Source organism: Macaca thibetana, chromosome 6 (assembly GCF_024542745.1).
Source record: "Macaca thibetana thibetana isolate TM-01 chromosome 6, ASM2454274v1, whole genome shotgun sequence".
In the NCBI taxonomy this organism is placed as follows: domain Eukaryota; kingdom Metazoa; phylum Chordata; class Mammalia; order Primates; family Cercopithecidae; genus Macaca; species Macaca thibetana.
In genome coordinates, this window is record NC_065583.1 from 110,717,253 (window position 1) to 110,744,477 (window position 27,225).

At 40.7% G+C, this 27,225-nt stretch overlaps 1 protein-coding gene and 2 pseudogenes across 1 annotated transcript in view; 2 read left to right on the forward strand and 1 right to left on the reverse strand.

Annotated features, from left to right (window-relative positions):
- The window catches only part of MRPS36 (mitochondrial ribosomal protein S36), a 587,034-nt gene that overhangs the window by 157,839 nt on the left and 401,970 nt on the right, over window positions 1–27,225 (reverse strand). The window lies entirely within an intron of this gene.
- Window positions 5,101–5,406, forward strand: LOC126956562 (small ubiquitin-related modifier 2-like; annotated as a pseudogene).
- Window positions 12,200–13,372, forward strand: LOC126956557 (succinate dehydrogenase cytochrome b560 subunit, mitochondrial-like; annotated as a pseudogene).

The window sequence follows — 27,225 nt, forward strand, 5'->3', positions numbered from 1 at the left end:
TGAGCAGACGTCCCTCTGCCTTTTCCTTGGAAAACATGTCTCTCTTCAGGGGACCTCATTTCCTGGCTTCTCACGGTGCTCAGTCCCTTTCTATTCTTAATCCTAATGTAAACATATATGACAAAAAGACTTGAGGAACTAGACTTTTCAAGCTCCTCCTGGCTCTTTAACACTAAAATTTCATATGTAATTAAGAAATAGAACCCAAGGGCTGGGCGTGGTGACTCACTCCTGTAATCCCAGCACTTTGGGAGGCCGAGGCAGGTGGATCATGAGGTCAGGAGTTCGAGACCAGCCTGGCCAATACGGTGAAACCCTGTCTCTACCAAAAATACAAAAATTAGCCAGGCATGGTGGCGGGCGCCTCTAATTCCAGCTACTGGGGAGGCTGAGGCAGGAGAATCGCTTGAACCCGGGAGGTGGAGGTTGCAGTGAGCTGAGATCTCACCACTGCACTCCAGCCTGGGTGACAGAGCGAGACGCCATCTCAAAAAAAAAAAAAAAAAAAAAAAAAAAAAAAAAAAAAATTGAACCTAAGACTCATAGGCCTTAGTATATTTACTGAATAGCTCTTATTTATCTTTATAAGTTCTCTTTGTGCCTGACTTATTTCTCATTACCTTCATGTTCTTAGTTTATTCTGATCTTGAATTAAAGAGATGCCAGGGATTTACAAAATAGAGTTATAGGAAATATTTTTCAGCTATTAAAGTGCACATAATTAAAAACCTTAAGACAGTTTCAAGAATGCTGCAGAGAACTCCTGTGTTCCCTTCACCTGATTCCCTAATCGTTAGTAACTTACCATATCTGCCTTGTTATTATTTTTCTCTCTGTGTAGATACAGATTCTTTTTCCAGAACTATCTGAGAATAAGTTACAGACATGCTGCCAATCACCCCTAAATACTTTAGTGTCTGTTTCATAAAAATAAGGATACTCTTCTATGTAATCATAGAATGCCCATGAAAATCGGGAAATTAACATTGAATCCAAAGCATCTTATTTTTTTTTTTTGAGATGGAGTTTCACTCTTGTTGCCCAGGCTGGAGTGCAATGGCACAATCTCGGCTCACTTCAACCTCCTTCTCCAAGGTTCAAGCAATTCTCCTGCCTCAGCCTCCTGAGTAGCTGGAATTACAGGCACCTGCCATCATGCCTGGCTAATTTTTTTATATTTTTAGTAGAGACAGGTTTCACCATGTTGGCCGTTGGCCTGGCTGGTCTCAAACTCCTGACCTCAGGTGATCCACCTGCCTCGGCCTCCCAAAGTGCTGGGATTACAGGCGTGAGCCACCATGACCGGCCACCATAGCATCTTCTAATCCACAAACTTCATTCAGATTTTACTGATTTTTCCCAGTAAAGTTATTTATAGATCCAGGATACAATGCAGGATCACGTGTTGCATTTAATTGCCATGTCTCATTTGTTTGTTTTTTTTCTGGAACAATTCCTAGTCTCTTCTTTCTTTCATGACCTGGAATTTTGAAGAGGACAGGTCAATTATTTTGCAGAATGTCCACCAGATTGTGTTTGATGTTTCCTCATGATTGGATTTAGGATAATCATTTTGGCAGAAATACTGCAGAAGTGATGCCGTGTTCTTTTTTTTTTTTTTTTTGAGACGGAGTCCCGCACTGTTGCCCAGGCTAGAGTGCAGTGGCGCAATCTCAGCTCACTGCAACCTCTGCCTCGTGGGTTCAAGCGATTCTCCTGTCTCAGTCTCCCCAGTAGCTGGGATTACAGGCTTGTGCCACCATGTTCAGCTAATTTTTGTATTTTTGTTAGAGACGAGGTTTCACCATGTTGGCCAGGCTGGTCTCTAACTCCTGACCTCAAGTGATCCACCTGCCTCGGCCTCCCAAAGTGCTGGGATTATAGGCATGAGCCACCAAACCCAACCAGCTGTGTTCTTCTTAATGCATCACATCAGAAGGCATATGATGTTGATTTGTCTCATCACTGGTGAAATTAACTTTCATCATTTGGTATGATGATGTCTGCCAGATTTTGCAATGTAAAGTTAGTAAGTATTTTTGTCTTGAGATACTTTGAGACTGTGCAAAAATATTGTTACTGATAACGCATTTATTTTATTTATTTATTTTTATTTTTTTAGATGGAGTTTCACTCTTGTTGCCCAGGCGGGAGTGCAATGGCGAATCTTGGCTCACTGCAGCCTCCGCCTCCCAGATTCAAGCGATTCTCCTGCCTCAGCCTCCCGAGTAGCTGGGATTACAGGCATGTGCCACTGTGCCTGGCTAATTTTGTATTTTTAGTAGAGACGGGGTTTCTCCATATTTGTCAGGCTGGTCTTGAACTCCCGACCTCAGGTGATCTGCCTACCTCGGCCTCCCAGAGTGCTGGGATTACAGGTATGAGTCACCATGGCCGGCCTATTTATTTATTTTTTGAGACAGGGTCTTGCTGTGTCACCCAGGCTGGAATTCAGTGGTGAGATCATAGCTCACTATAGCTTCGAACTCCTGAGCTCAAGTGATTTTCTTGCCTTAGTCTCCCAAGTAGCTGGGACTACAGGTGCCAGCCACCACACCACACTCGGCTAATTATTTAAGTTAATTTTGTTTTAGAGATGGGGGTCTCAGTGTTGCCCAGACTTACCTATTTATATAAGTACCATTTTATTTGCTTTTTCACCAAAATGATTATTACTGTGAAGGTTACAAAATGATAATCATTGGCTGGGTGCGGTAGCTCACACTTGTAATCCCAGCACTTTGGGAGGCTGAGGAGGGCCAATCACTTGAGCTTAGGAGTTTGAGACCAGCCTGGGTAATAAGGCAAAACCCCATCTTTACAAAAAATACAAAAATTAGCCGGGCGCAGTGGCATATGCTTGTAGTCCCAGCTATGTGGAAAGCTGAGGTGGGAGGATTGCTTAAGCCCAGGAGTTGGAGGTTGCAGTGAGCTATGATCATGCAGTCTGGGTGACAGAGTAAGACTCTGCCTCAAAAAAAAAAAAAAAAAAAAATCATTCCTTCTATTATTTCTTCCACATTTATTAGTTGACCTTCATATTGTAAGGGAAAGCTTTCCCCTCCCTCTGCTCTCATTTATTTCTCTATTAATTTTTTGACTTTAATAAAAATTTTGTTTATTTTATTATATTTTTTGAGATGGAGTCTCCCTCTGTCATCCAGGAAAAAAAATTTATTTTTTTGTTTGTAATTTCTATTTTATGTTGTCAATACTTATGAGGAATATTTATCTATTAATTGATATTAGTATGGGCTCATAGGTTCCTATTTAATGGGTTATAAGAAATTGCTATAATTATGTCATTATTTTGATGCTCTAGTTATCCCAGAGTTAGCCAGTGGGAGCCCCTTGGCTGGCTCCTGTGTCACTTTGACACATCCCCATGATCCTTTGAGAATTGCCATACTTTATGGTACAATATGTTCTAGGTGTATTGTATGTTTTCTCTGCTTTAGCCCCAAAGTCAGCCATTTCTTCAAGGAGTTCTGGTTCCTTTTGAGGAGAATAGTATTTAAAACCAAAGTCTCAGTGTCTGGTACGCTCATTGCCGCTGGTGTACTCATTGCATTTATGTGTGTGTGTGTGTGTACATGTGTGCATGCACATGTACATATACAGTCATCCTTTGGTACCTGTTGGCAGGGGGATTGATTCCAGGACCTCCCATTCATACCAAAATCCATGGATGCTTAAATCCCTGATATAAAGTGGTATAGTATTTGCATATAACCTATGCACACTCTCCCTTACACTTTAATTCGTCTCTGGATGACTTACAATACCTAATACAATGTAAATGCTCTGTAAATAGTTATATTGTATTGTTTAGGGAATAATGACAAGAAAAAAGTGTGCATGTTCAGTACAGATGCAGTTTTTTTCCAAATATTTTTCATCCATGGTTCATTGAATTCACAGGTGTGGAACGCACAGACCCAGAGGGCTGACTATGTGTGTATACCTTAGAGATCAGGAATTCAACAAATAAATTTTGGGGGAACATAAACATTCAATGAACCACACCAACCATAAAACTGTTAGAAGAAAACATAGGTATAAATATCTGTGGCCTTAAATTAGGTAATGATTTCTTAGATATGACATCAAAAGTACAAGCAACAAGAGAAAAAATAGGTAAATTAGACTTCATCAAAATTTAAATATTATGCTTCAAAGGATTCTACCAAGAAAATGAAAAGATGCAGACACAAAGAGGGGAACAACAGACACTGGTGCTTACTTAAGGGTGGAGGGTGGAAGGAGGGAGAGGATAAGAAAAAAAGTCTACTGGATATTAGACCTAGTACCTGGATGATGAAATAATCTGTACATCAAACTCCCATGGTATGAGTTTACCTATATAAAAACCTGCACATATACCCTGGAACCTAAAATAAAAGTGAAAAAGACAAACAAAAATGTAACTAGAAAATACCACTATTGAGACAAAATTATACAAAACCTAAATAAGGCGAGGCATGGATGGTGGCTTACGCCTGTAATTCCATCACTTTGGGAGGCTGAGGCAGGCGGATTGCTTGAGGCCAGGAATTTGAGACTAGCCTGGGCAACATGATGAAAACCCATCTACGAAAAATACAAAAATTAGCTGTGCATAGTGGCATACACCTGTAGTCCCAACTCAAAAGGCTGAAGCAGAAGGATTGCTTGTGCCTGGGAGGTGGAGGTTGCAGTGAGTTGAGATCTTGCCATTGCACTGCAGCCTGGGTGACAGAGCAAGACCCCATCTCAAAAACTAACTAACAGAAAAAAAAAAAACAAAACCAAAAAACCCCCAAAAAACGAAACTTCAAAACCAACCCTAAATAAATGGAGGGATATACCATCTTCATGGATTAGAAAGCACAATTTTAAACATGACAAAGCCCCTGAATTGATACACGGATTCAACGAAAGCTAAAGTAAAATCCCAGCAGTCTGGTATGAGAATATGTGTTTGGTGAATGTTGATAAGCTGACTCTAAAATGCATATGGAGCCCTCATCCACCACTGCTGCTTCCCTCTTCTGCTGCTCCTGGGGCTGCTTGTGTGCTGGTTTGGTGTGGACTTGGTGCCTTTTTTGTGAAGCAGCAGCTGAGGAGACTGGTGCTTGCATGGTCGATGAAAAGCCCAAGGAAGGGGTCAGGAATGAGAACAAAGAACATATTAATTCGAAGGTGATGGGGCAGGATGGTTCTGTGGTGCAGTTTAAGACTAAGAGGCATACACCACTTAGTAAACTAATGAAAGCGTATTGTGAATGACAGGGATTGTCAATGAAGCAGAATAGATTCCGATTTGACGGGCAACCAATCAATAAAATAGACACACCTGCACAGTTGGAAATGGGGGATGACGATACAATTGATGCATTCCAACAGCAGACGGGAGATGTCTACTGAAAAGGGAACCTGCTTCTTTACTCCAGAACTCTGTTCTTTATTTTATTTATTTATTTTTGAGACAGAGTCTAGCTCTGTTGCCCAGGTTGGAGTGCAATAGCGTGATCTCGGTTCACTGCAACCTCTGCCTCCCGGATTCAAGCAATTTTCCTGCCTCAGCCTCCCGAGTAGTTGGGATTACAGGTGCCCACCACCATGCCCAGCTAATTTTTGTATTTTTAGTAGAGACGAGTTTCACCATGTTGGTCAGTCTGGTCTCGAACTCCTGACCTCAGGTGATCCACCCACCTCGGCCACCCAAAGTGCTGGGATCACAGGTGTGAGCCACCACGCCTGGCCAGAACTCTGTTCTTTAAAGATCAAGATTACATTCTGCATTAGAAAACTGCAATTCGGTTCCACCACATCCTGACTACTACAGTGTAGTTTTCTCTGTTCTTTCATTTCCCACTTCCCCATTCCTTTATTGTACATAAATTAACTGGTATATATGCCCAAGCATATCGCAATTTTTAAAAACTAAACAGCCAATGGTATGTTTTGATTGATATCAAGTGGGGATGGGATGGGGAAAAATACTGATTCTGTGAAAATACCCCCTTTCTCCATTAGAGGCATGCTCATTCAGCTCTTATCTTTATATTCCAGTAAGTTGTTTTCCTCTCAGTATTTTAACAAAAAAAAAAAACCATAAAAATCCTTTCGCCGGGCTCAGTGGCTCATGCCTGTAATCCCAGCACTTTGGGAGGCTGAGGCGGGCGGATCATGAGGTCAAGAGATCGAGACCATCCTGGCCAACATGGTGAAACCCCGTCTCTACTAAAAATACAAAAATTAGCTGAGCATGGTGGTGGGCACCTGTAATCCCAGCTAAACAGCCAATGGTATGTTTTGATTGACATCAAATTATATAAATGACTATTAGTGGAAAAAAATAAAATGCATATGGAAATGTAAAGGACTAAGCATAGCGAAAACAATCTTCAAGAACAGAGCTATAGGACTGACACTATCAGACACAATGCTTATTATAATGTTAGATTTACAAGTGTGGCATTATTACAAGAATATATGGAGGCCAGGTGTGGTGGCTCACGCCTGTAATCCCAGCACTTTGGGAGGCTGATGTGGGCAGATCACTTGAGGTCAGGAGTTCAAGACTAGCCTGGCCAACGTGGTAAAACCCATTTCTACTAAAAATACAAAAAAAAGGAAAAAAAAATTAGCCGGGCATGGTGGTGTGTGCTTGTAATTCTAGCTACTCAGGAGGCTGAGGCAGGAGAATTGTTTAAACCTGGGAGGTGGAGGTTGCAGTGAGCTGAGATCACGCCACTGCACTCCAGCCTGGGCGACAGAGTGAGACTTCATCTCAAAAAAAAAAAAAAAAAAAAAAAAAATATATATATATACACACACACACACACACACACACAGAGACACATACATTTGTGTATATACATATGTGTGTGTGTATATATATATGTGTGTGTGTGTATATGAACAGACCAGAGGCATAGAATTGAGAGTCCAGAAATTGATCACATATGCATGATCACTTAACTTATGATAAAGTGGAAAACAAGCTTTTTAAAAATGTAAGCTGCTTTGAAGCAATTATAAATCTTTAAGAAAAAAAAGAATCTTGATCCCTACCCTTACATCCTACCTTAAAAAAGAATTTTAATCATGTTGTACACGATAAAACACAGAATGGCCAGGGGTGGTGGCTCATGCCTGTAATCCTAGCACTTTGGGATTCTATGACTGGTGGATCAGTTGAGGCCAGGAGTTTGAGAACAGCCTGGCCAACATAGTGAAACTCTGTGTCTACTAAAAATACAAAAATTAGCCGAGTACGGTGGCATGTACCTGCAAACCCTCAGCTACTAGGGAGGCTGAGAGATGAGAATTGCTTGAACCCTGGAGGCAGAGGTTGCAGTGAGCTGAGATTGTGCCACTTTGGCCTGGGTGACAGAGCAAGATTCTGTCTCAAAAAAAAAAAAAAAAAAAAAAAAAAACCATAAAATGTTATATCAATTTTAAAAAAATTAAATTATGGCATAAAATTGGTGCTTCTATTTTGCTAAGATACTTTTAAGTAATAAACAATTTCCTTAAATTAGAAAAAAATTCTAGAGGATTGCGATCTAAATTGAAATGTAAAACAAAATAGGTTTTCAGAAGTTAAAAATAGGAGGCCGAGTGCGATGGCTCATGCCTGTAATCCCAGCACTTCGGGAGGCCGAGGCGGGCAGATCACAAGATCAGGAGTTCAAGACCAGCCTGGGCAATATAATGAAACCCGTTCTGTACTAAAAATACAAAAAATTAGCCAGGTGTGGTGGCGGGTACCTGTAATCCCAGCTACTTGGGAGGCTGAGGCAGGAGAATCGCTTGAATCTGGGAGGCGGAGGTTGTGGTGAGCCAAGATCATGCCATTGCATTCCAGCCTGGGCAACACGAGCAAAACTCCATCTCAAAAAAAAAAATAAAATAAAATAATAATAATGATGATGATGACAGATTGGGCTATAGTAGAAATAAAAACTTTTATTCATGTAAGGGCATGGCTAAAGGGTGAAAAGGCAATTCAAAGAGTAGGACAAAATATTTACAACACATAATCCCCCAAAAGGACTCATATTCAAAATGTATAAATAACCCCTGCCAATCAGTAAGAAAACAAACATATAATTCACTCAATAGAAAAATAGAAAAATGGGCAAAAGAACAGGTACTTTACAGAGAAACTAGCCTAATGGCCAGCAAAAATATTAAAAAATGGTCAAGTTCATTAGACATTCAAGAAATGCTAACTAAAACTGCAATGTGATATCACAACTACAAAAACAAGTAAAATTTTAAAGCCAGACAACACCAAGTGTTGTCTAAGATGTGGAACAACCTGGAACTCCTGTGTATTGCTTATAGCACTGCAAGCTATTTGAAAGTATTGATGAAAGTTGAACATATACATACTCTATAATACAGAAAATTTTACTCCTATGATACCCAACACAGATATATACATATATTCCTCAGGAGACATGTTTAAGAATGTAGCATCATACTAGCTTACATGAAGGAAAAATACTTGGGCCGGGCGCGGTGGCTCAAGCCTGTAATCCCAGCACTTTGGGAGGCCGAGACGGGTGGATCACGAGGTCAGGAGATCAAGACCATCCTGGCTAACACAGTGAAACCTCGTCGCTACCAAAAAATACAAAAAACTAGCCGGGCGAGGTGGCGGGCACCTGTAGTCCCAGCTACATGGGAGGCTGAGGCAGGAGAATGGCGTGAACCCGGGAGGCGGAGCTTGCAGTGAGCCGCGATCCGGCCACTGCACTCCAGCCCCGGCGACAGAGCGAGACTCCGTCTCAAAAAAAAAAAAAAAAAAAAAAAAAAAAAAAGAAGGAAAAATACTTTTCCACGCAAATGAAAGCTGAGGGATTTCATCAACAGCAGACCTGTTCCACAAGAGATTAATGCTAAAGAGAGTTCTTCAATTTGAAAGGAAAGGATGTTAATGAGCAATAAGAAATCATCTGAAGGGCCTGTAATCCCAGCACTTTGGGAGGCCGAGGCAGGTGGATCACCTGAGGTCAGGAGTTCAAGACCAGCTTGGGCAACATGGCAACATGGCAAAACCCTATCTCTACTAAAAATACAAAAATTAGCCAGGAGTGGTGGTGCCTGCCTGTAATCCCAGCTACTTGGGAGGCTGAGGTACGAGAATTGATTGAACCTGGGAGGGGGAGGTTGCAGTGAGACCAAGATCCTGCCATTGCATTTCAGCCTGGGCAACAGAGCAAGACTCTGTTTCGAAAACAAACAAACAAACAAATAAATAAATAAATAAAACAAATAATCAGAAGGTACAAAATTAACTGGTAATAGTAAGTATACAGAAAAACACAGAATATTATAACACTGTAATTGTAGTGTATAAACTACTCGTATCTTAAGTAGAAAGATGAAAAGATGAACCAATCAAAAATAAAAATTACAGCAACTTTTCAAGACATAGACATTACAATAAGATATGAATAGAAGGGGGCCAGACGTGGTGACTCACGTCTATAATCCCAGCACTTTGGGAGGCTGAGGCAGGTGGATCACGGGGTCAGGAGTTTGAGACCAGCCTGGCCAACATGATGAAACCCAGTCTCTACTAAAGATACAAAAAATTAGTTAGGTGTGGTGGCAGCATGCCTGTAATCTTAGCTACTTGGCAGGCTGAGGCAGGAGAATTGCTTGAACCCAGGAGGTGGAGGTTGCAGCGAGCTGAGATTGTGCCATTACACTCCGGCCTGGGCAACAGAACAAGACTCTGTCTCAAAAAAAAAAAAAAAAAAAAAAAAGATATGAAAAGAGGCTGGGTGCAGCAGCTCATGCCTGTAATTCTAGCACTTTGGGAGGCTGAGACAGCTGAGCCCAGGAGTTTGAGACCAGTCTGGCCAATATGGCAAAACCTCGTCTCTACTAAAAATGCAAAAATTAGTTGGGCATGGTGGTGTGCACCTGTAATCCCAGTTTCATGGAAGGCTAAGGCACGAGAATTGTTTGAACCTGGTAGGTGGAGGTTGCAGTTAGCTCAGATTGCGCCACTGCACTCTAGCCTGGGCAACAGAACAAGACTCTGTCTCAAAACAAAACAAAACAACAACAACAACAACAAAAAAAGACAGAAAAAAGAAATGAATAAAAATAACAAAAAGTTAAAAAGTTGGGGGAAGAATTTAAAAGTGTAGAGGGTTTTATTAGTTTTATTTTTGCTTGTTGGTTAGTTTATGCAATTAGTTTGTTTTTGTTTTTGTTTTTGTTTTTGAGACGGAGTTTTACTCTTGTTGCCCGGGCTGGAGTCCAATGGCGCGATCTTGGCTCATTGCAACCTCCATCTCCCAGGTTCAAGTGATTCTCCTGCCTCAGCCTCCCGAGTAGCTGGGATTACAGGCATGTGCCACCACACCTGGCTAATTTTGTCTTTTTGGTAGAGATGGGGTTTCTCCATGTTGGTCAGGCTGGTCTGGAACTCCTGACCTCAGGTGATCCTCCTGCCTTGGCCTCCCAAAGTGCTGGTATTACTGGCGTGAGCCATTGTGCCTGGCCACAATTAGTGTTAAGTTGTCATTAGTTTAAAATAATGGGTTATAGGATATTACTTGCAAGCCTCATGGTAACCTTAAATGAAAAATACATACACATAATGCATACACAAAAAGTAAAAAGAAAAAATTAAGATACACCACCAGAAAAAACCACCTTCACTAAAAGGAGGACAGCAAGGAAAGAAAGAAGGGAGAGAAGACCACAAAACAACTAGAAAACAAATAATAAAATGGCAGGAATAAATCTTTACTCATCAAAAATAACATTGAATGTAAGTGGACTAAACTCTCCAATCAAAAGACAGAGAGTGGCTGAATGGATAAAAAAACAAGACTCAATGATTTGTGGTCTACAAGAAACATACTTCACCTAAAAAGACACACATAGACTGAACATAAAGGGATAGAAAAAAGTATTCCATGCAAATGGAAACCAAAAAAGCAGGAGTAGCTCTATTTATATCAGACAAAATAGATTTCCAGACAAAAACTATAAAGAGAGATGATGAAGGTCATTATATAATAACAAAGGGTCAATTAAGCAATAGCTTATAACAATTACAAATATGTAAGCATCCAACACTGGAGCACCCAGATATAAAAAGCAAATATTATAAGAGCTAAAGAGTCAAATAGACCCCAATACAACAATAGTTGGAGACTTCAACACCTCACTTTCAGCATTGGAGAGATTATCCAGACAGAAAATCAACAAAGAAATATCAGACTTAATCTGCACTATAGAGCAAATGAATTTAATAGATATTCACCTAACATTTCATACAATGGCTACAGAATACATATTCTTCTCAGCAAATGGATTCTTCTCAAGGATAAACCATATGTTAGGCCACAAAACAAGTCTTAAAAAACAAAAAAATTGAAATCATACCAATTATCTTTTCTGACCACAGTGGAATAAAACTAGAAATCAATAACAGGAGGAACTTTGGAAACTATACAAACACATGAAAGAAAATTAAACAATAGGCTCCTGAATGACCAGTGAGTCAATGAAGAAATAAAAAATTTCCTGAAACAAATGAAAATGGAAACACAACATAGCAAACCATATGGGGTACAGTATTAAGAGAAAACTTTATAGCAATGAGCACCTACATAAAAAAGTAGCAAAGCTTCAAATAAACAACCTAATAATGCATCTTAAAGCAGGGGTCCCCAACCCCCTGGCCATGGACCAGTACTGGTCCGTGGCCTGTTAGAAACCAGGCTGCAGAGCAGGAGGTGAGTGGCGGGTGGGCAAGTGAACACTACCACCTGAGCTCTGCCTCCTGTCAGATCAGTGGTGGTATTAGATTCTCATAGGAGCACGAATCCCACTGTGAACTGTGCACGCAGGAGATCTAGGTTGCGTACTTTTTATGAGAATCTAATGCCTGATGTTCTGAAGTGGAATAGCTTCATCCTAAAACCATCCCCCATCACCCCCTGCTGTCTATGGAAAAATTGTTTTCCATGAAACTGGTCCCTGGTGCCAAAAAGGTTGGGAACCATGTCTTAAAGAATTAGAAAAGCAAGAGCAAACCAGACCCAAAATTAGTAGAATAAAATAAATAATAAAGATCAGAGCAGAAATAAATGAAATTGAAGTGAAAAAAATACAAAAGATCAATGAAACAAAAAGTTGGTTTTTTGAAAAGATCAAGAAAATCGACAAACCGTTAGCCAGACTAACTAAGAAAAAGAGAGGAGACTGGAACCCAAGATGGCTGTGCTCTTGCTGAAACATGTTGGTCGTGATTGCCTTTGAGTCCACTTTAGCCCTTAGCTCTATATCGGAAATGCTGTTCCTTTGGGAACCACAGCCAAAGAAGAGATGGAGCGGTTCTGGAATACGAATATAGGTTCAAACCGTCCTGTATCTCCCCACATCACTATCTACAGTTGGTCTCTTCCCATGGCGATGTCCATCTGCCACTGTGGCACTGGTATTGCTTTGAGTGCAGGGGTCTCTTTCTGGCATGTCGGCCTTGTTACTCCCGGGGAACTTTGAGTCTTATTTGGAACTTGTAAAGTCCCTGTGTCTGGGGCCAGCACTGATCCACACAGCTAAGTTTGCACTCGTCTTCCCTCTCATATATCATACCTGGAATGGGATCCAACACTTGATGTGGGGGACCTAGGAAAAGGCCTGAAGATTCCCCAGCTATACCAGTCTGGAGTGGTTGTCCTGTTCTTACCGTGTTGTCCTCTGGTTACTGTTCAAAGGATAGAGTACTCTTATTGAAGTGAATTTGGAAACCTATAGTAAATTCCTAAGATACATACAACCTTCCAGGGACCCCAATAACAAGGCTTTGAAGCCATGATAAAAAGTTTGCCCAGTCTCAAGATTGGGTTTGACCCAATGGTGAGGGTAACCGATGGGACTGGCAGCCATGTGAAGAACAGAGGTTCCCAGCATCATCTTCCTACACCTTATTACATTCATCCATCTTTCTATTTTTCATTCTTATCTCCAGCCTGGGAAAAGTTCTCCTTATTTGTTTAGATCCTTTTGTACTTTCAGATCCTCTTGGAGCAGTAGAGTACCTTGTAGACCATAATAGTGGAAAAGGGTCTAGTTTTCCCCCTTGTTTCTAAAGATGGGGTGGCTGCAAAAACTCCCCTTTTTTGCCCACAACTTGCCAACTCTAGAAGCAGTTATTCTGTCTCCATATTGGGTTTTGATTTGTGCTGAGGGTCAGCTTTTGGCTCCTTCTTCCTGAGACAGTGGAAACAATGCCAGCTCTGTGGCTTCTGCCCTGGGGACTGGGGGTGAGGCTTTGGGTGCCACTGCCTGTGGGTTGCTGGCTTAAAGGACAATTCTGTTCATTGGTGAGAGCCCAGGCCATTAACACCTATGCAGTGTTATTGAAAGAAGAGAGGTGGGGGTGGAGGGGAATTAGTCTGTTCCAGTTAGAGGGAGATAAAGAAGGCTAGTTAGTTCTTGGAGCAGCTACTTTTGAGGAGAAAATATATAGCTTTTGACACAAGAAGAAGATCCAGAAAATTATTGAACACATTAGTGGTTATTTCTTTTTCTTGGATTTCCAGGAAAGCCTCTTAATTTTATGCTTTCTCATCAAAGTCATGTACCCTTTTTTTCTGAAACTGAATTAAAATACTCATTAAAAAAAAAAAAAAGAAAAAGAGAAGACCCAAATAAAATCAGAGATGAAAAGGAGACATTAGAACTGGTTACTGCAGAAATTCAAAGGATCATTAGAGGCTCTTATGTGCAACTATATGCCAGTGAATTGGAAAACCTAGATGAAATGGATAAATTCCTAGATACATACAACCTACCAAGACTGAACTATGAAGAAATCTCAAACTTGACAAGACCAATAACAAGTAATGAGATTGAAGCCATAATAAAAAGTTTCCCAGCAAAGAAAAACCTGGGACCCAATGGCTTTACCGATGAGTTTTACCAAACATATAAAGAAGGACTAATACCAATCTTACTCAAACTATTCTGAAAAATAGAGGAGGAAGAAATAAGTCCATACGCATCCTATGAGGCCGATGTTACCCTGATACCAACATCAGACAAAGATGCATCAAAAAAAGAAAACCATAGTCCAATATCCTTGATGAACATTGATATAAAAATCCTCAACAAAATACCAGTAAATTAAATTCAACAACACATTTAAAAGATCATTTATCATGACCAAGTGAGATTTATTCTAGAGATGCAAGGATGATTCAACATGTGCAAATCAATCGACATGATATATCATATCAACAGAATTAAAGATAAAAACCATATGATTATTTCCATTGATGCTGAAAAAGCATTTGATAAAATCCAACATCCCTAAAAAAAAAACAAAAAAAACAAAAAAACTGGGAATAGAAGGAACATACCTTAACACAGTAAAAGGCATATATGACAGACCCATAGCTAGTATCATACTGAACAGGGGAAAACTGAAAGCCTTTCCTCTAAGATCTGGAATAAGACCAGGGTACCCACTTTCACTACTGTTATTTAACATAGTACTGGAAGTCCTACCTAGAGCAATCAGATAAGAGAAATAAAAGGTATCCAAATTGGAAAGGAAGAAGTCAAATTATCCTTGTTTGTTGAGATAATCTTATATTTGGAAAAACCTAAAGACTTCACCACAAAATTATTAGAACTAATAAATTTAGTAAAATTGTAGGATACAAAATCAACACAAAAATCAGTAGGATTTCTATATGTGAACAGTGAACAATCTGAAAAAGAAATCAAGAATTAATCATAGCTAAAAATAAAATAAGATGCCTACATGTAAACTTAATGAAAGCAGAGAAAGATGTCTACAATGAAAACTATAATGCATTGATGCAAGAAATTGAACATGACACAAAAAAATGGAATGATATTTCACGTTCATGAATTGGAAGAATGAATATCGTTAAAACATTCATACTACCCAAAGCAATCCTCAGATTTGATATAATCTCTAGCAAAATACCAATGAATTCTTCACAGAAATAGAAAAATTAGTTCTAAGATTTATGTGGAACCACAAAAGACCCAGAATAGCCAAAGTCATCCTGAGCAAAACTGGAAGACTCACATTATCTGACATCAAATTATACTACAGAGTTACAGTAATAAAAACAGCATGGTAGTGGCATAAAAACAGACACATGACCGATGGAACAGAATAAAGAACTCAGAAACGAATCCCCGCATCTACAGTGAACTCATTTTTGACAAAGGTGCCAAGACCACACGTTGGCGAAAGGACAGTCTTTTTAATAAATGATGCTGAGCAAACTGGATATCCATATGCAGAAGAATGAAACTAGACCCCAATCTCTTACCATATAAAAAAATCAAATCAAAATGGATTAAAGACCTAAATCTAAGACTTCAAACGATGACACTAATAAAAGAAAACATCAGGGAAACTGCAGGACATTGGTGTGAGCAGAGATTTCTTGAGTAATATCCCAAAGCACAGGCAACCAAAGCCAAACTGGACAAATGGGATCACATCAAGTTAAAAAGCTTCTGCACAGCAAAGGAAACAATCAACAACCCACAGAATGGGAGAAAATATTTGCAAACTATCCATCTGACAAGGCATTAATAACCAGAATATATAAGGAGCTCAAACAACTCTACAGGAAAAAAATCTATTAATGTGATTAAAAAAGGGCAAAAGATCTAAATAGACATTTCTCAAAAGAAGACATACAAATGGCAAACAGGTATATGAGAAAGTGCTCAACATCACTGATCATCAGAGAAATGCAAATCAAAACTATGATGAGATATCATCTCACCCCAGTAAAAACTGCTTTTAAGCAATATACAGGCAATAATGAATGCTGGTGAGAATGTGGAAAAAAAGGAACTCTTGGTGGGAATGTAAATTAGTGCAGCTATTATGGAGAACAGTTTGGAGGTTCAACAAAAAACTAAAAATAGTGGTACCATATGATTAAAGAATCCCACTACTGGGTATTTATCCAAAGGAAATGAAATCAGCATGTTGAGGAGGTATCTGCACTCCATGTTTATTGCAGCACTCTTTACAATAGCCAAGATTTGGAAGCAACCTAAGTGTTCATCAATAGATGAATGGATAAAGAAAACGTGGTACATATACACGATGGAGCACTATTTTTATTTATTTATTTATTTATTTATTTATTTATTTATTTATTTATTTTTTGAGACGGAGTCTTCCTCTGTTACTGAGGCTGGAGTGCAGTGGCATGACCTAGGCTTATTGCAACGTCCTCCTCCCGGTTCAAGCGATTCTCCTGTCTCAGCCTCCCAAGTAGCTGGGACTCCAGGTGCATGCCACCACGCCCAGCTAATTTTTGGATTTTTAATAAAGGTGGGGTTTCACCATGTTGGCCAGGATGATCTCCTTCTCTTGATCTGCCTGCCTTGGCCTGCCAAAGTGCTGGGATTACAGGCATGAGCCACTGCGCGACCTTCTTTTTTTTTTTTTTTTTTTTTTTTTTTTGAGATGGAGTCTTGCTCTGTGGTGCTCTTGGCTCACTGCAACCTCCACCTCCCGGGTTCAAGCAATTCTCTACCTCAGTCTCCTGAGTAGCTATGATTACAGGTGCCCACCACCACTCCTGGCTAATTTTTTGTATTTTTAGTAGAGACAGGGTTTCACCATCTTGGCCAGGCTGGTCTTGAACTCCTGACCTTGTGATCCACCTGTCTCAGCCTCCCAAAGTGCTGGGATTACAGGCGTGAGCTGCCACGCCCAGCCACAATAGAGTACTATTTAGCCATAAAAAAGAATGAGATCTAGTCATTTGCAACCACATGGATGGAACTGGAGGACATTATGTTAAGTGAAATAAGCCAGGAACAGACAGACAAACTTTGCAAGTTCTCACTTAGTTGTGGGAGCTGAAAATTAAAACAATTGAACTCATGGAGACAGAGTAGAAGGATGTTTATCAGAGGGTGGGAAGGATAGTTGGGAGTGGGCAGAAGTGGAGATGGTTAGCGGGCACAAAAATACGGTTACATAGAATGAATATAATATTTAGTATTTGATAGCACAACAGGGTGTCTATAGTCAGCAACAATTTATTGTACTTTTTTTGAGATGGAATTTCACTCTTTTTTTTTTTTTTTTTTTTTTTTTTTTTTGAGACGGAATCTTGCTCTGTCGCCCAGGCTGGAGTGCAGTGGTGCCATCTCGGCTCACTGCAAGCTCTGCCTCCCAGGTTCACGCCATTCTCCTGCCTCAGCCTCCCCAGTAGCTGGGACTACAGCCGCCCGCCACCACGCCCGGCTAATTTTTTGTATTTTTAGTAGAGATGGGGTTTCACCGTGTAAGCCAGGATGGTATCGATCTCCTGACCTCGTGATCCACCCGCCTAGGCCTCCCAAAGTGCTGGGATTATAGGAGTGAGCCACCGCGCCCGGCCAGCAATTTCACTCTTGTTGCCCAGGCTGGAGTGCAATGGTGCGATCTCAGCTCACTGCAACCTCCTTCTCCCGGGTTCAGGCGATTCTCCTGCCTCAACTTCCTGAGTAGCTGGGATTACAGGTGTGTACTACCATACTCGGCTAATTTTGTGTTTTTAATGGAGACGGGGTTTTGCCACGTTGGTCAGGCTGGTCTTGAACTCCTGACCACAGGTGATCCACCTGCGTCAGCCTCTCCAAGTGCTGGGATTACAGGCGTGAGCCACCGCGCCGGGCCTGTACATTTTAAAAAACTAAAAACTGGGCCAGATGCGGTGGCTAACGCCTGTAATCCCAGCACTTTGGGAGGCTGAGGCGGGTGGATCACCTGAGGTCAGGAGTTCGTGTCCAGCCTGACTAACATAGTGAAACCCTATCTCTACTAAAAATACACAAAAATTAGCTGGGAGTGGTGGCGCATGCCTATAACCCCAGTTACTCGGGAGGCTGAGGCAGAAGAATTGCTTGAACCTGGGAGGTGGAAGTTGCAATGAGCTGAGATCGAGCCATTGCACTCCAGCCTGGGCAAAAAGAGTGAAACTCCATTTCAAAAAAAACAGTACATAAAATAAAAATAAAATAAAATAACTAAAAAGCTGTAATTGAAATGTTTGTAACACACAGAAATGATACATGTTTAAGCTGATGGATACCCCATTTACTTTAATGTGATTATTACTCATTGTATACCTGTATCAAAATATCTTATATACCCCATAAATATATATACCTATTATGTACTTATAACAATATAACAATTAACAACTTTATTTTTTTTTAGACGAGTCTTGCTCAGTCGCCTAGGCTGGAGTGCAATGGCGTAATCTTGGCTCACTGCAACCTCTGCCTCCTGGGTTCAAGTGATTCTCCTGCCTCAGTCTCCTGAGTAGCTGGGATTACAGGCACCCGCCATCATGCCCAACCAAGTTTTGTATTTTTGTAGAGATGGGGTTTCACCGTATTGGCCAGGCTGGTCTCAAACTCCTGACCTCGGGTGATCTGCCTGCCTTGGCCTCCCAGACTGCTGGGATTACAGGCATGAGTCACTGCATCTGGCCTCCTTTGACTCTAATTCCAACTGTGGGGTTCTTGCCTGGACCATGTTCAGGTATAGCTTCTACACTGTGTTCTTTTTTTTCCTTTTTTCCTCCCTCCCTCCTTACTTTCTTCTTTCTTTTCTTTCTTTCTTTCTTTCTTTTTCTTTCTTTCTTTCTTTCTTTCTTTCTTTCTTTCTTTCTTTCTTTCTTTCTTTCTTTCTTTCTTTCTTTCTTCTTTCTTTCTTTCTTTCTTTCTTTCTTTCTTTCTTTCTTTCTTTCTTTCTTTCTTTCTTTCTCTCTCTCTCTCTCTCTCTCTCTCTCTCTCTTTCTTTCTTTCTTTCTTTCTTTCTTTCTTTCTTTCTTTCTTTCTTTCTTTTCTTTTCTTTTCTTTTCTTTTCTTTCTTTTCTTTTTTTGAGACAGTCTTGCTCTATTGCCCAGGCTTGAGTGCAGTACTGAGATCTTGGTTCACTGCAACTTCTGCCTCCGGGTTCAAGCGATTCTCCTGCCTCAGCCTCCTGAGTAGCTGGGATTACAGGCACCTGCCACCACACCCAGCTAATTTTTGTATTTTTAGTAGAGACAGGGTTTTGCCATGTTGGCCAGGGTGGTCTGGAACTCCTGACTTCAGGTAATTGGCCTGCCTTGGTCTCCCAGAGTGCTGGGGTTACAGGTGTGGGCCATCATACCTGGCCATGTTTTCTTTATTTTCTAATCCATCGGTTGTTGCTGCTTACCATAATCTTTAACCTTAACTTACTCACCATGGTTGGGTGGTTGTCCAGTGAGAATTGGATATGGAAGAACTCTGAAAGGTCAAACTCTCAGAAAGTCAGAAAGGTCAAGTCTTGCTCAAGGAGAGTTGTCTGAGTGTCGTTTAAGGCTGGATTGTGGTGCTGACATCTTTTGCTAGAATCACTGTGATAGGCCAGAATTTCATCACGACACCCCCCTATTCAGGGACATTTGGTGACTGTCTTCTTGCCAGTACATAAAGTTCCAAGTTCTCTCCTCAATTGGGTTCTATCCTTCCCTCCCTGTTCAACCTCGTCACTATCTTTCCTGCCTAAACTGCACTGGGGCTTGAAAGCACTTCAAGGAATGGAATAATTCAACGGCCCCTTGTTGGGGAAGGGGTTGTACATGAGATTGAGAGTGTTTTAAAGCAGGATTCAATGTGCATTTTAATCTGTAAATATTTTAAAACTTCAGTAATAGTGAAAGAAATGCAAATCAAAAAAGAAAATATGCCGTGGCGGACACAGAGATGTGTGTCATGGATCCCACTTTCAGGGGGAGCTTGTCTAGTTGTTAGCTCACAGCCTGCAGCTGTCAGCTTCTTTAAGGCTTGCCTCAGCTTCCTGGGGTAGCCCACAACCAATGACTGATTGAAGCTGTGTTACAAGGCCTGGTTATTTTGTCGTAATGCACAGCAATTCTGTTCCATCATACATACTCCACAGCACATCCTGTGGTTGAGACTTCGCCAGGCCTGCACTGGCGTTCCACTCTTCCATCTGCCCTGTCCTGCTTCCTGCTCTGTTCCTTCTATGGGTGTTGATTTTGAAAAAATATATTGCATGCAGATCCCAAATCACTGTGCTCCTGGAGAACCCAACTTGTGTAAGATATTTTTTTCTGAGAAATTTCAAACTAACACATTAAAAAACTGGCAAATCAGGCTGGGCACAGTGGCTCACACCTGTAATCCCAACACTTTGGGAGGCCAGGGCAGGACGATCACTGATGCCAGGAGTTCAAGATCAGCCTGGGCAACAGAGTGAGATCTCTGTCTCTACAAAAAATTTAAAAAAAATTACCCAGGTATTGTGGCACCTAACTGTAGTCCAAGCTACTTGGAAAGCTGAGGTGGGAGGATCACCTGAGCCTAGGAGTTCGAGGCTACAGTGAACCATTATTGCACCACTGCACTCCAGCCTGGGTGACAGAATGAGACCCTCTCTCAAAAAGAAAAACAAAAATTAAAATGCATCAAAAAACATGTAGCAGTGTGAATGGGGCTTCTGGGTTAAAAATATGTATGACAGAACCATTAACGGGTAGATGAACAGATGTGACAAAACAAGTATAATATTATGTTAATAGAATCTAGGTGATGGGTATGTGGATAGATGTTCATTGTAATTCATTCTTTTTTCTTTTTTTTTCCAAGATGGAGTCTTGCTCTGTCTCCCAGGCTGGAGTGCAGTGGCGCGATCTTGGCTCACTGCAACCTCCACCTCCAGGATTCAAGCGATTCTCGTGCCTCAGCCTCCCAAGTAGCTGGGATTACAGGCACATGCCACCATGACTAGCTAATTTTTTTTTTTTTTTTTTTGTATTTTTAGTAGAGACAGGGTGTCACCATGTTGGCCAGGCTGGTCTCGAACTCCTGACCTCGTGATCCACCATCCTCGGCCTCCCAAAGTGCTGGGATTACAGGCGTGAGCCACTGCACCCAGTCCCATTGTAATTCATTCTAAAGTTCTTTTGACTTTGCTGTATGTTTGAAAATACATACAGTGGAGTGCAGTGGCGCAATCATGGCTCACCGCAAATCTAATCTAGAAGAAGATACAGTGGAATGTTGACAATTATAATCTTTGGGTAGAGGGCTCATGGGTGATTAGTTTTTTTTTGTTTAAACTTTTAAACATTTTCTTATTGTTCTGAATCTTACGTCACTCCGTCAATATTATTATTTTTACAATTTGAAAAGTAACTCTCTAAAATTATTCATAATGGTTTTATTAATAACAAAGTACAAACTACAAATCACCCTTACAAAAGCACCAAGTGCAGAGCTGGCAGGGGCTGTATATTTCTTTTAATCTTGGTACCTCAGTTAACACAGAAGAAGACTGAGGACAGGTGAGATAGAGAAACTGCCCAGCAAGGATCAGACAGAGCGTAACCAGCAGAGACTGAGATGAGCAGGACCGGAACCCCAAACAACTGGCCGCTATTCTAGGGCTTTCCCTCCTGCCTCTGCTATAGTGAATGTCCACTGTAGAGGTATAGCTAAGTTGATTTTGGCATAGTGATATTGGTGTACAACTATGCGGTCATTTAGAAGAATAAATATGAAGACAATGAATAAACATAGAACAGTGTAAAATAATGACAGATTTTTAAAAAGTAGAATATCATGGTAATAATGCTGACTACAACCGTATTTTAAAAATATTTCTGTAGGCCGCACGTGGTGGCTCATGCCTGTAATCCCAGCACTTTGGGAGGCTGAGGCGGGTGGATTACCTGAGGTCAGGAGTTCGAGACTAGCCTGGCCAACATGGTGAAACACCGTCTCCATGAAAAATACAAAAACTAGCCGGGCATGGTGGCATGAACCTGTAATCCCACCTATTCGGGAGGCTGAGGTAGCAGAGTTGCTTGAACCCAAGAGGCAGAGGTTGCAGTGAGCCGAGATGGCGCCACTGCACTCCAGCTGGGCCACAGAACAAGACTCCATCTCAAAAAATAAATAAATATATAAAATAAAATAAAATAAATTTCTGTAGATACACTTATTTCAGTATTTATACCATTATGCTCCACTTTTAAGTCTATTGATTATATATATATTTTTCAACATTTTGATATAAAAATCTCCAAACATACAGCAAAATTGAAAGAATTTTACAATGAATTACAATGAACATCCATCCACATACCCATGACATAGATTCTATTAATGTAATATTATGCTTGTTTGGTCATGTCTGTTCATCTACTTATTAATTGTTTCATCATGTGTATTTTTAACCCACAAGCCCCACTCACACCCCTCCATTATATTTTTTGATGCATTTCAAATTGCAGATATCAATACACTTTCCTCAAACACTTCAGCATGTATACTACTAAGCGAAGTTTAATATTTGTAGATTTTTCTTTTTATATAAAATTTATGTAAAATGAAATACACAATCTTATGTATACATTTATCAAGTTTTGACAAATACATATATATTTCTAACCAAACTCCCATCAAGACATGAGACATTATCATCAACTCAAAAAGTTCCTTCATGTCCTGTCTCAGTCAATCTCCATGCCCACTGTCCTTGTGCATTCAGGCTGCTATAACAAAATATCACAAACTAGAGGTTTATAAACAACAGAAATTTGTCTCTTATGGTTCTGGAGCCTGGGAAGTCCAAGATCAAGGCTCTGGCAGATTCAGTGAGTGGTGAGGGCCTATTTCCTAGTTCATAGATGGCACTTCTTGTTACATCCTCACATGGCGGAAGGGGCAAGGCAGCTCTCTTGGGCCTCTCTTTTTTTTGAGGCAGGGCCTCACTTTTTCACCCAGGCTGGAGTGCAGTGGCAAGATCTCAGCTCACTGCAGCCTTGACCTCCCAGGTTCAAGCTATTCTCCTGCCGTAGTCCCCCAAGTAGCTGGGACTACAGGAGCATACCATCACACCTGGCTAATTTTTGTAGTTTTTTGTAGAGATGGGGTTTTGTCATGGTGCCCAGGCTGGTCTCGAACTCCTGAGCTCAAGTGATCCATGTCTCCCAAAGTTGTAGGATTATGGGTGTGAGCCACAGTGCCAGGCTAGGTTTCTTTTCTAAGAGCCCAAATCCTACTGATGAGGACTCCTCCTTCCTGTCCTAATCACCTTCCAAAGACCCCATCTCTTAATACTATTGTATTGGTGATTAGGTTTCAAGATATGAATTTTGAGGGAACATATACATTCAGGTGATAGCACTCACCCAAAAGAAGAAACAACTGTTTTCGTTTTTCTACCACAGAATAGATTTGACTGTCCTAGAGCTTCATGTAAACGGAATCTTACAACATGTTCTCTTTTGAGTAAGACTTATTTCACTCGACATAATGTTTTTGGGATGTATCAATGTTGCTGTTATATCAATAATTTACTATTTTTTGTTGATGTGTATTTTGTTACTTTTTCTTCACTGCATAAGTGCAGCACAGTTTATTAATTCCCTTATTGATGAATACAGTTTAGGGGAAAGATAGGCTTTTTTTTTTTTTTTTTTTTTTTAAATAAACAAGGTCTCTTCCAAGGTTATTTATAATTTACAGAAGAAAAAAAAAAAGAAAGAAATGAGGTCACTCTGTCATCCAGGCGGGAGTGCAGTAGCATAATCGTAGCTCACTATGACCTTGAACTCCTGGGCTCAAGCAATCCTTCTGCCTCAGCCACTTGAGTAGCTAGGACTACAGGTGCACACCACTACATCCAGCTAATTAAACATTGTTTTCTTTTTTGTAGAGACAGAGTCTTGCTATGTTTTCCAGGCTGGTCTTAAACTCCTGGCCTCCAGGGATCCTCCTGCCTCAGGTTCCCAAGTAGCTGGGGTTACAGGCAGGAACCACCACATTTGGCTAGATAGTATTTTTTTTTTTCCTTTGTTAAATATCTAGGAGTAGAATTGTGACATCACAGAGCAGGTGTCTGTTTAGCTTTATAAGAACATGTCAGACCTTTTCCCAAAAGGTCTCATTTCACAAGCCTACCAACAATGTCTGAGAGTTCTGGTTTTCTAGATCTGCATCACAGCTGGTGCTATCAATCTTTTTAATTATAAGCCATTCTGATAGATGGGTAGTGGTATCTCATTCACTTTGCATTTCCCTAATGACTAATAGAAATGATCAATAAGCACATGAAAACGTGCTCACTTTTTTATGTCTTCTTTTGACAAATGTCTGTTTGAGTATTTCATCTAACTTTTGTTTAGGTGATTTGTCTTTTTATTACTAACTTGTAGGAAAACATTATATTCTGCCTATACCATTTCTTTTTTTTTTTTTTTGAGACGGAGTCTCGCTGTGTCTCCCAGGCTGGAGTGCAGTGGCGTGATCTCGGCTCACTGCAAGCTCCGCCTCCCGGGTTCACGCCATTCTCCCGCCTCAGCCTCCCAAGTAGCTGAGACTACAGGCGCCCGCCACCACGCCCGGCTAGTTTTTTGTATTTTTAGTAGAGACGGGGTTTCACCATGTTAGCCAGGATAGTCTCGATCTCCTGACCTCGTGATCCACCCGCCTCGGCCTCCCAAAGTGCTGGGATTACAGGCTTGAGCCACCGCACCAGGCCCGATATACCATTTCTTTATCACAAACGTTTTGCAAATTTCTTTCCAGCAAAGAAGATAAAACTTTTTTCTACCTCCAGTTTCAATACTAGATACGTTATAAATTATTTTAATAAACTTTAAAAATAGCTGAGAATCATAAGATCTCAGTTCTGATATATTACTTAATTATTAATCCTAAGCAACTTTCTCCCACTATATAATAATTTCCTTCATGTCAGAGTCAACTTCTTAGCTATTGTTTTTTCTTTCCTCATGGTAACTGGTAAGGTATTTTAAAGTCAGTAAATACTGAGTGAATATTATTTCTGTGTTGGAATCTAGCAGCATTTTTGTTACTTGAAGAACAGGAATAGAGTCTTGAACTTAGTCACAGCTTCAGTGTAGACTATGACATCAGCTCTGTCATGATGACATCCTGTGGTTTGTTTGCTGTTGAGTCGTCTTCATTTAGGAAAGACAGACAGGTGTCATATGTCCAGAGATAATTATTTCACAGGCAACTTTCCCTTCTCTGAACTATTAAAACCACTCCTCTCTTGGGGCACCCTGAAACATTGCTGGAGTGGAATCTGTGTTTACGTTGCTTTCTTCCTATGCTGTAAGCACTTCGAGGGCAAGGATGTATCCCATTTGCACCTCAATTGCTCCCCAAACTGACCATCAGGGTCCCTTGCACGTAGTGGGAGCAATAAACACTTGTTGAACAAATACATAAAGTGGAAAAAAAAATACACAGACAAAAATACCTTAAACCACAAAGCATAATATACCAAGCTGGCAACAACAACAACAACAAAAAAGTTTAGGTCACATATATATATATGTGCCACCAAGCCCGGCTAATTTTTGGTATTTTTAGTAGAGATGGGGTTTCACCATGTTGGCCAGCCTAGTCTTGAACTCCTGACCTCAGGTGATCTGCCTGCCTCGGCTTCCGAAAGTGCCTGAATTTACACCTATTACTTGTAATAGGTGTGAGCCCCTGCACCCGGCTTCGTTGTCCATTTTTAAGGACAATGAATGATGGCATAAGTAGCTGGAGCCTAAAATACTTGTATGCTCATTCTTCTAGTGAAGCTGACATAGTTTGTGTCACCCAGGCTCAGTCATTGAGTAGGATGTAGGACCTATGTCATCCATCAGTCCATTTAACAGACATGCATGACATATCAAGCGTCTGTGTGGCCCTGTGATAGGCACTGCCTGTAGAGAAGGGAGAAAAGAAATTTTTGAAACCACTAGAGGACGACATAATACAACACAATCCACCCTGAATTTAGGCAGGCCAAATGCCAAAATTCAGAGATGGGAAGGGTGGGCAATGAAACCTGAATGACTTAGGGGATGGAAGCAGGTTTTTAGCCTTTACCAAAAAATCAGTATACATTTGGCTTATTTCCTGCCTCTAGCAGACCTGCTGAATACCCCTTCCTTTTCAAAAATGCTGGCTTTACTTCTTTGCATGAATCTGGATTTTGAGAGCACCGAGGCTAGTCTATTTTCAACATAATATATTGGTTTGCTCTGTGTTAAACATCCTGAGTAGTTCATAACTAATTCTTTTAACTCTATTATTTTTTGAATGTGCTTTTCTTACTTATGCACGCCTCATACTTCTGTTTTTATCACAACATGATTTGAGTAGAAACTTTTGAGAATTTCTGTAGTTATCTTTTGATGTGTCTTTCTATTAAAAGGGAACCAAAACATTTATCTTAATTTTTACAAGCCATTAAAATTTATCTAGCTAAGTCCTCAGTGACTACAAGTTAAAATGGCTGAGTTTTGTATCTCCGGTGCTTAGCACAATGAAAGCCTGGCATGTAGTAGGCACTCAGTGAAAGCCTGGTGGACCTCTCTTACTAAAAGAATAGGGAAAATGTCAGACAACAGTTTGCCTGTTCACAGGCCATATTAAAATGTTTATGTCCAGAGCCTTTTGTTGAGGGAAATGGATACTTCTACAGCCTCTTGCATTTGTGTACTGTATCTCTGGAAAGCCCAGATCTACTTCGATTACCAATTCTTGCCTCTTGTCCTTTATTGATCACCAGTGCAAATTCTTGAGAGAGAAAACCTGATTGAGTTAGCAAATATCTATAGGCTTCCTCACAGGCCTCCAGCCCAGTGGTTTTCAAATGTGAGCATGGAATCACCTGGAAAGCTTATTATCCTTATCCATAGGTGGCTACATCCACAACCACATCACATATTCCCCGGCCTACAGCTGAGGACCATCCACCTACAGGCCAGAGCAGTGGTTTTAAAGTGTGATCTCAAGATCAGAAACATCAGCATCACCTGGAAATGTATAGCAATATGGGTGATTGGACTCTGCTGGAGATCTGCTGAATTAGAACCTCTGAGGGTAGTGCATAGCAATCTGTGTGTTTTTCCTTTTTCTTTTCTTTTTTTTGTTGAGACAGGGAATCACTCTGTCATCCAGGCTGGAGTGCTGCCATGGTGCAATCTCGGCCCACTGCAATCTCTGCCTTCCAGGTTCAAGCGATTCTCCTGCATCAGCCTCCCGAGTAGCTGGGATTATAGGTGTGCACCACCATGCCTGGCTAATTTTCGTATTTTTAGTAAAGATGGGATTTCACCATCTTGGCCCAGGCTGATCTCGAACTCCTGACCTCAAGTGATCTG